The sequence below is a fragment of the Musa acuminata genome, chromosome BXJ2-7 (genome assembly GCF_036884655.1).
Source record: "Musa acuminata AAA Group cultivar baxijiao chromosome BXJ2-7, Cavendish_Baxijiao_AAA, whole genome shotgun sequence".
NCBI classification, from domain to species: domain Eukaryota; kingdom Viridiplantae; phylum Streptophyta; class Magnoliopsida; order Zingiberales; family Musaceae; genus Musa; species Musa acuminata.
The window spans coordinates 35,670,665-35,681,103 of NC_088344.1; positions in this window are offsets into that span (position 1 = coordinate 35,670,665).

A 10,439-nucleotide genomic window follows, 5' to 3' on the forward strand; every position below is an offset into this window, starting at 1 on the left:
CATAGAGTGTTGAATATTAGATTTTGATGATGAAACCAATTTATAGATATTGGTGAACAAATGTGCTGTGGCTGGTGAGTTAGCATGGCCTGGTCCACGGGTCAATGTCGGGAATCTTCTATCGGTTGAGCTAGATGCTGAGGTCGATTGGGCCCTCGCGATGGGGTGTTGATCAGCATTCCTTGGTGTGCCGATTCGGGCGTCGTGTATGCTGAGTTGCATCTCTCCTTCTCCGGGGTGGTAGGCAGCTCGTCTTCATGAGGTGGTCATGCCCTCGAGAAGGAGTGCTGGTTGGCATTGGTCAGGATCCGGACCGATTGGCTGTTCTCCTTCGTGCACTGGATGGCAATTCCTGGGTGACTGGTAGCTCGTCTTCATGAGGTGACAGCGTTTTCCTGCAAAAATGGCCCTTGTCGGGATCACCCGACGAGGCCCCTCCAACGAGCAAGTCAATGGAGTGATCAATTGATCTTTTTCTCTCCCTTTTGCCAGATGCTGGCTAGAGGTCTTTATATTACTACACGTGGGTCGGTCGTATGTAGGTTGGCGTGCTGGACGTGCTGAGCAGTGCCTTAACACAGATTCTGACTTGGCGTGTCTTGGGGGCGGCGTCGGCCTCGGGGTTCCCGAGGCCGAGCAGTGCCTTAGTACGGATTCTGACTGTGGCTGATGACGTCGGATTCTGACATGTCTTGGGCCAAAATATACCATATCACTTCTCCCCCCCCTTCAAGGCGTGCCGTGGGGTCCTTGAAGGGCCGGGAGGCATCCCTGGGTCCGAATGACGCGATTGTGTTGGCTGCTCATACGGGGAAGTTGGATTGACTCGTCGGGGGATGATTTAGAGGGGCGATGCCCCATGATTCGAGCAGGACTGACCTTGCTGGTCGAACGGTAGGGGCTTGTCGAGGCGAAACCGAAGTGTCAAAACCGGCGAGGCGAGACCTATGCGGTGAGGCTGGATTGACTCATCGGGGGGCGATTTAGAGGGGCAACACCCTGTTCTTCGGGCAAGATTGACTCTGTTGATCGAGCGGCAGGGGCCTGATGAGGCAAAACCGACGTGTCGATACCGACGCGGCGAAACCGACGAGGCGAAAATGACGTGTTGAAACCGACGTGGTGAAAACGACGTGTCGTAGGTCGGATAATGGGTTTGGCATGGCTCGGAGTTACGACTGATGAGTTTGCAAGTTGGCAAGCGAGTCGAGGATCAACGTGGAGCGACTTGGATTAACGAACTAGGCCAGTGATTCGGGCGCTGGATTGACTAAGATGTGACTCGGGCGTAAGATTGGCCAAGATGCGACGTGGGTGTTGGATTGGCCGAGATGCGTGGCTCGAGTGTTGGATGGCCGAGATGCGTGGCTCGGATCCTAGATTTGGTCGAGATGCGACGCGAGCGTTGGATTTGGCCGAGATGCGGCTCGAACGTTGGATGGCCGATGTGCGTGGCTCGGACGCTGGATTTGGCCGAGATGTGACTTGGGCGTTGGATGGCTTGGTGGGTAGATTTGCCTCTGTATCGAGTTTGGGGACCGAGTTGTAAGCTCGGCTCCGAATTGAATACGGGGACCGAGTTGTGAGCTCGGCTCCATATTGAGTCTGGTGACCGAGTTGTGAGCTCGACTCCGAATTAAGTCTGGGGACCGAGTTGTGAGCTCGGCTTCGAATTGAGTGTTGACGGGTCGGCCATCGAGAGCGATCTAGAGTGACCCGAGCAAGAGCTGGGCCGGTGGGTCGCAGGTCGGGAACCGATCTGGAGAGGCTCGGGCAAGAGTTGGGCTGACGAGCCGTAGGTCGGGAACCAATCTAGAGAGGCTCGGGCAAGAGCTGGGTCGGTAAGCCACAGGTCGGGAATCGATCTGGAGAGGCTCGGGCAAGAGCTGGGCTTGTGAGCCATAGGTCGAGAATCGATCTGGAGAGACTCGGGCAAGGGCTGGGCCTACGGGCCGTAGGTCAGGAACCGATCTGGCGAGGCTTGGGTAAGAGTTGGGCTAGTGAGCTGCAGGTCGGGAACCGATCTAGAGAGGCTCGGGCAAGAGCTGGGTCGGCAAGCCGCAAGTCGGGAACCGATTTGGAGAGGCTCGGGTAAGAGCTGGGTCGGCGAGCCGTAGGTCGGGAACCGATCTAGAGAGGCTCATGCAAGAGCTGGGTCGGTGAGCCGCAAGTTGGGAACTGATCTGGAGAGGCTCGGGCAAGGGTTGGGCCTACGGGCTGTAGGTCAGGAACCGATCTAGCGAGGCTCGAGTAAGAGCTGGGCCGGTGAGCCGCAGGTCGGGAACCGATCTAGAGAGGCTCGGGCAAGAGCTGGGCTGACGAGCCATAGGTTGGGAACCGATCTGGAGAGGCTCGGGCAAGGGCTGGGCCTGTGGGCCGCAGGTTGGGAACCGATCTGGCGAGGCTCGGGTAAGAGTTGGGCTAGCGACCCGTAGGTCGGGAAACGATCTGGAGAGGCTCGGGCAAGAGCTGGGTCGGCAAGCCGCAAGTCGGGAACCGATTTGGAGAGGCTCGGGTAAGAGCTGGGCCGGCGAGCCGTAGGTCTGGAACCGATCTAGAGAGGCTCGGGCAAGAGCTGGGCCGGCGAGCCGTAGGTTGGGAACTGATCTGGAGAGGCTCGGGCAAGGGTTGGGCCTGCAGGCCGCAGGTCGGGAACCGATCTGGCGAGGCTCGAGTAAGAGCTAGGCCGGTGGGCCGTAGGTCGGGAACCGATATAGAGAGGCTCGGGCAAGAGCTGGGCCGGTGAGCCGTAGGTTGGGAACCGATCCGGAGAGGCTAGAGCAAGGGCTGGGCCTACGGGCCGCAAGTCGGGAACTAATCTGGCGAGGCTCAGGTAAGAGCTTGTCCGTCGAGCCGCAGGTCAGGAACCGATCTGGAGAGGCTCGGGCAAGAGCTAGGCCGGCGAGCCGCAGGTCGGGAACCGATCTGGCGAGGCTTGGGCAAGAGTTGGGCTAACGAGCCGTAGGTCGGGAATCGATCTGGAGAGGCTCGGGCAAGAGATGGGTCGGCAAGCCACAGGTCGGGAACCGATTTGGAGAGGCTCGGGTAAGAGCTAGGTCGGCGAGCCGCAGGTTGGGAACTGATCTGTTGAGGCTCGGGCAAGGGTTGGGCCTACGGGCTGCAGGTCGGGAACCGATCTGGCGAGGCTCAAGTAAGAGTTGGGCCGGTGAGCCGCAGGTCGGGAACCGATCTAGAGAGGCTCGGGCAAGAGCTGGGCCGGTGAGCCGTAGGTTGGGAACCAATCTAGAGAGGCTCGAGCAAGGGCTGGGCCTGCGGGCTGTAGGTCGGGAACCGATCTGGCGAGGCTCGTGTAAGAGCTTGTCTGGCGAGCCGCAGGTCAGGAACCGATCTGGAGAGGCTCGGGCAAGTGCTGGGCCGGCGAGCCGCAGGTTGGGAACCGATCTGGCGAGGCTTGGGCAAGAGTTGGACTAATGAGCCGCAGGTCAGGAACCGATCTGGAGAGGCTCGGGCAAGAGCTGGGTCGGCAAGCCACAGGTCGAGAACCGATTTGGAGAGGCTTGGGTAAGAGCTGGGCCGACGAGCTGTAGGTTGGGAACCGATCTAGAGAGGCTCGGGCAAGAGTTGGGTCGGCGATCCGCAGGTTGGGAATTGATCTGGAGAGGCTCGGGCAAGGGTTGGGCCTACGGGCCGCAGGTCGGGAACCGATCTGGCGAGGCTCGAGTAAGAGCTGAGCCGGTGAGCCGCAGGTCAGGAACCGATCTAGAGAAGCTCGGGCAAGAGCTGGGCCGGCGAGCCATATGTTGGGAACCGATATGGAGAGGCTCGAGCAAGGGCTGGGCCTGCGGGCCGCGAGTCGGGAACCGATCTGGCGAGGCTCGGGTAAGAGCTTGTCTGGTGAGCCATAGGCCGGGAACTGATCTAGAGAGGCTCGGGCAAGAACTGGGCCAGCGAGCCGTAGGTCGGGAACCGATCTGGAGAGCCTGTGGACCTCTTGTCGTGAGTGGCTTTTCAACGGGTGATTTTGGATGACGAGGCATCTTTCGATGGGTCCCTTGGGACGTGGAGTTGCTTCTCGGGGTTTCTCAAGATAGCACCTGAGGTGACCTTTACGGATGAAGTCCTCGCTTTGATTCTGGAGGTCACGGCAATCTTCCGTGCCATGGCCGTAGTCCCGATGGAACGTGCTCAGAGGGAGAGGCGGAGGCCTCGGGAGCAGTAGCTCTTGTCAGTCGGGCCTCTGGCGGGTTTGCACCGGGGCTTCTGAAGTTGTTCCCCGAGATTGCTCCATCCTTGGCCCCTTGTTGTTCATGCGCTTTCCCACCACTAGAGCTTCGGCGATGATGTACTGGTTGGCGCGCTAGAGCATCTCGGGGATGGCTATTGGCGGCCTCTCGATCAGTGACCAGAAGAACCTTGAATGCTTCAAGCCAATCAAAAACGCCAATATGATAAGAGAAGGGTGTGTTGAATCTCATATTTTGATGATGAAACCAATTGATACGTGTTTATGTTTTAATCTATGTTTTGAGTGACGCATGATGTTTCGATAAGGATGAGACAATTAAAGCAGGAAAAATCATATTGGGCCGGAGGAACATGTCAGAAGATTGGACGTCGGACTAGTGGATTGGTCGACGTATCAACAGAAGGCTTCGGGTCGTAGATTTGGGTATGGACCAAGAAGAGCGATCATTGCGCCAAGGATATCGGAGTTGCAGAGTCAACTGGCCGATTGGGCAATAGGCCGTAAGAAAGGACGATGCGTCGAAGAATCAGACGAAGCGTCGAGGGACCAATGACATGCCAGATAACTTGATTAATGCTTAGTATTAATTGTCTAGATCGAAGTATGTTTGACATGTGCAAGATTAACTACGATGGCAAGGCATTGAGCAAAATGAAGTCCCGGAGTCAAGGACGCAATCACATTGGGAGTTCGAGAGTTCGTCGGAAGTCCGGACGTTCGTCGGAAGTTCTGGAGGAACCAGCCAAGAAGTCTTGGAGCTTGCCAGAGAAGCTCGTCAGAACTCACCAAGAAGATCATCGTGAAGTCCAAGAGCTTGTTGGGAGTCCGTCGGAAGTTAGCTGGAAGATCGTCGGAAGCTCGCCGGAAGAATAGATATAGGGACTTGTTTAGCTTAGCAAATGTCTAAGAATTTCGTAGTTAGCACATAATTGGGCTTGGATTTGGGCCAACACAATTAGGGGCCAGCTAGGCCCATGTAAGAACTGTGTTAGGCTCAATAAAAAGCCCAAATAGTGCCCCAAGAAGTCTCACCGTCATGGCACAGTCTTTGAGACTATGTTAGGTGGTGGTACCGCCAGTCTGGGCAATTGTACCACCCCTGGTAGAGTGTCAGGTAATGGTACCGCTAGTCTGGGCAATGGTATCGCCCAGCACTGCGCCCTAAGCTGTGGTACCGCCCAGGACAGTGTCAGTCAAACTAACACTGGGCGATGGCACCGCCCGTGCCCGGGGAACCCGGGATGGGAAAGTTTTAGGCTCCAAGTTTGAATCAACTTAAAGCCTATAAATACCCCTCTGATCCCTAGTTAAAGCACAGAAGCACAGAGAGTCTAAAAGCAATGAAACGCTGCTGAAATCTTGTATGATCTCCTCTCCCTCTTCTAAAGTGTTAGACTAGTTTGAGAGAGGAGTAAGTGAGTGCTTGTAAGGGTTGTCTCATAAACCCATGAAAAGGAGAAGAAGAGTGTAAAAGGTGATTGGCCTTAGCCTATTGAAGGAAGGTCTCTAGTGGACGTCGGTGACCTCGTCGGAGGAGGAAGTCAAAAGTGGATGTAGGCCAAGATTGATCGAACCACTCTAAATCTCGGTTTGCATTTACTTTCTGCTATTTATCTTAACTGTAAACTGTCTTCATTGCTTTACATCAACTACACTTCCGCATACTCTCAATTTAAAAATCTTTTCGAAATAGTTTTCAACGAAATCATATTTTAACTGATGAAAGTTTTCCGCTGTACTAATTCACCCCCCCTCCTCTTAGTGCTCTTGATCCTAACAGGGTGAGCATCCGGGAATCCCTAGACCTTAGTGGCAAAGCATGCCATGAACTAGGAGAGCAACTCATCTTCGTGTTGGGATAGCGCGAGCAGGGTGGCCATAGAAGTCCGAGGTCGCGCGCTGGCGAGGACATTCTGCTCAAACTCCCCGATGAGTTGGTCGAAGGATGAGACCGAGGATTGGTGTAGCCGATTGAACCATGCTCGTGTCGGTCCCCTTAGAGTGGTCAGAAATGCTCGGCACATCAATGCATCGGAAGTGCCATAGAGGGCCATCTGAGCCCGGAATGCGAAGACGTGCTCCGTGGGATCGGAGCCGCCGTCGTATGTCTCCAATGTCGGCAGCTTGAAATTGAGAGGTATCAACTTGTCCTGTACTTCCTGAGTGAAAGGGGACCTGCCCGAGCCGCCTTCGCTGGACTCGCCCCGCGATTTTCGAAACTCACGCTAGAACGCGTCTAGACGTTGGTTGACCTAGGACAATTGGGCCCTAAGCAAGTCGTCCGTCGAGTCGGATGATACGATGTCATGCTCGAAGTGGGGTAGTGTGACTCAGTAGGGTGAGGGTATTGTTGGGAAATCTTGGGGGCGACATCACATGCGCAGCGGAAGAACAAGAAAACAAAATCCCTGATTCCCAAAGAGATGTTCGTCGTTGTGCGAAGATTGGTGCGCAAAATCAGCGAAACTCAAAACTGCGTATAGAGTAGATTGTGTTACCTAGGGAGATCGTATATCCCTGTTTCCTTGTAGATCCTTAGGAGAGGGTGAATGAGGTCAAGTGTCCTCCTCTCTAGCGGTGATCCACACAGCAGGGTTGCGACGACGCTCCTCAAAACTCCAGGCCTGCTCTGAGGTGGAGAGGGAGAGGAGAATAGGAAAGGCAAGCAAAGACTCTAGCCCATGAGGCTCTGAATACCTCCTATTTATAGAGGTCCCTTGTCAAACCCTAATGGGTCCTCCCCTAGTGGGTATTGGATCTGCATCTAATAAGACAAGAGCTCCGTCGGATATCTCATATCTGAACCTCTACTCATCGCAATGCCTACCATATGCGTGTGACCCTCTAGGCCCAATATCGAGCTGGCCGTGAGTCATACCTATCAGAACTCCTTCTAACTCAATGGATTATTATCTTTGTAATAATTCACTTGACTCATCGACTACGGAAGTACTAGGCCACTACGTCGTAGTCCCCAAACGATACAAGGGGAATCCAATCCATTGGACATGTTTGTCCTCAGTTACCGTATACCTATAGTCCCCCATCCATCTAATATCCCAGAGACTGTATATCAAGCATGGTGTTGTCAGAACCATACGGTTTCTACTTGAGTCTCGCTCTAATCGGATTCTCCCGGAGAACTCTCTCTCTCAACCCGAATGACCCTGGCCAGGGATTTGTTTGAGCAAAAACACATGGGATATTCCTCTCATGATGCCGAGAGTGGATGATCCTCTATCGACACTCAATAGCCCTCGTAAGGTCGACTACCACTCCCAATGACCAGCTGTACTAGATCTGGGACAGCCAAACCTATAAGTCTGGTATCAAAGAGTGGAGCACTCATACAGGACATCCTTGGTGTCTCAAGTCTAAGGACCAGATACACCACTAGGACTACGGAATCGTTGTCTGACAATAAGGCATCATCAACCTTCCAGCATTCCATAAGCAGATCAATCAGTGAACTCATTCTCCAATGAGCACCTGTACTGTATCCCTAGTATCCCTACACGAGCAGCTATGAGACCAACTGCATCCATCATATGGACGGGTATACAGCACACCAATCTATCCGGTTATCACGATGTCCCTCTCGAGTAACCTATGACTGGGATTATTTAGAATATGTGTTTAAAGGTGAATCGATCTCATTATCGTGATCTCATCACGATCCGATTCCCATTGCACAAATCCAAGGACATCACAATATATATATATGCATATATGCAATAGTTATAAAGTGATATACGCCAAAATATAATAAGCAAAAAGATTTTGTATCAAGTCACACATGCCATCACTCACGTGATTGGCTTGCTAGGCACCTATGACTAGCAGGTATGCTCTGCTCGAGGGGACCTCTCGGGTCCATCATTTGGTCTCGGGCTTCTGCCGTTCCGACCTACTCCCTGCTCGGCCTTTGTCGGGTCGAGTCAATCGAGGGAGCTATTAGCTGCACGATCTGGGTAATGAGCGGGGCGAGCATCTGCATCATCCCTGCCATCGCTTGTACTTGCTTGGTCAGGCTGAGGAACACCTCGGGCGACGCGGCCGAGGATCCCACGGTAAGTCCGGGAGGTGGTAACCCCGGGTCATTGAACGGTCGCCAGTAGCGATCTGGTGTCGAGGCCAGGTGTTGGGAAATCTTGGGGGCGACATCATATGCATAGCGGAAGAACAAGAAAACAAAATCCCCGATTCCCAAAAAAATGTTCGTCGTCGTGCGAAGATTGGTGCGCAAAATCCGCGAAACTCAAAACTGCGTATAGAGTAGATTGTGTTACCTAGGGAGATCGTATATCCCTGTTTCCTTGTAGATCCTTAGGAGAGGGTGAAGGAGGTCAAGCGTCCTCCTCTCTAGTGGTGATCCACACAGCAGGGTTGCGACGACGCTCCTCAAAACTCCAGGCCTGCTCTGAGGTGGAGAGGGAGAGGAGAATAGGAAAGGCAAGCAAAGACTTTAGCCTATGAGGCTCTAAATCCCTCCTATTTATAGAGATCCCCTATCAAACCCTAATAGGTCCTCCCCTAGTGGGTATTGGATCTGCATCAAATAAGACAAGGGCTCCATCGGATATCTCATATCCGAACCTCTACTCATCGCAGTGCCTACCATATGTGTGTGACCCTCTAGGCCCAATATCGAGCTGGCCGTGAGTCATACCTATTAGAACTCCTTCTAACTCAGTGAATTATTATCTCTGTAATAATTCACTTGACTCATCGACTACGGACATACTAGGCCACTACGCCGTAGTCCCTAGACGATACAGGGGAATCCAATCTATTGGACCTGTCTGTCCTCAATTACCGTGTACCTATAGTCCCTCATTTATCTAATATCCCAGAGACCGTATATCGAGCATGGTGTTGTCAGACCCATACGGTTTCTACTCGAGTCTCGCTCTAATCGGATTCTCCCGGAGAACTCTTTCTCTCTCAACCCGAATGACCCTGGCCAGGGATTTGTCTGAGCAAGAACACATGAGGTATTTCTCTCATGACGCCGAGAGTGGATGAAACTCTATTGACACTCAATAGCCCTCGTAAGGTCGACTACCACTCCCAATGACCAGTTGTACTAGATCTGGGACAGCCAAACCTATAAGTCTGGTATCAAAGAGTGGAGCACTCATACAGGACATCCTTGGTGTCTCAAGTCTAAGGACCAAATACACCACTAGGACTACGGAATCGCTGTCTGACAATAAGGCATCATCAACCATCCAGCATTGCGTAAGCGGATCAATCAGTGAACTCATTCTCCAATGAGCACCTGTACTGTATCCCTAGTGTCCCTACACGAGCAGCTATGAGACCAACTACATCCATCATATGGACGGGTATACAGCACACCAGTCTGTCCGGTTATCATGATGTCCCTCTCGAGTGACCTATGACCGGGATTATTTAAGATATGTGTTTAAAGGTGAATCAATCTCATTATCGTGATCTCATCACGATTCGATTCCCATTGCACAAATCCAAGGGTATCACAATATATATATGCACATATGCAATAGTTATAAAGTGATATACGCCAAAATATAATAAGCAAAAAAGATTTTGGATCAAGTCACACGTGCCATCGCTCACGTGATTGGCTTACTGGGCACCTATGACTAGCAATCTCCCACTTGACCTAAAGCCAATCAACTATGTGTCTGATCCCCATCACACCCCTGTGACGCTCAAAGACAATATGAGACAACGGCTTTGTCAATGGATCTGCAATGTTATCTTCGGATGGAACTCTTTCCACTGCTACATCTCCTCGGGTTACGATCTCTCTGATAAGCTAGAACCTCCTCAGAACACTTCTGATGAGACCCGGGTTCCCTTATTTGAGTAATCGCCCCATAGTTGTCGCAATATAAGGAAGTCGACTTCTCGCTATCCAGAACGACTCCCAAATCTGTGATGAACTTCTTCAACCAGACTCCCTCCTTTGTTGCATCTGATGCAGCAATGTACTCCGCCTCTGTGGTCGAGTCAGTAGTGGTATCTTGCTTGGAACTCTTCCAGCACACTGCTCCTCCATTCAGGGTGTACACATACCCTGAATTCGACTTGCTATCATCGACATCAGACTGAAAACTTGAGTCAGTGTAGCCTTCAACCTTAAGGCTATTACCTCCATATACTAGTAAAAGATCCTTAGTCCTTCTCAAGTACTTAATGATACACTTTACTATTTTCCAGTGCTCCAAGCCTGGTTCCGCCTGAT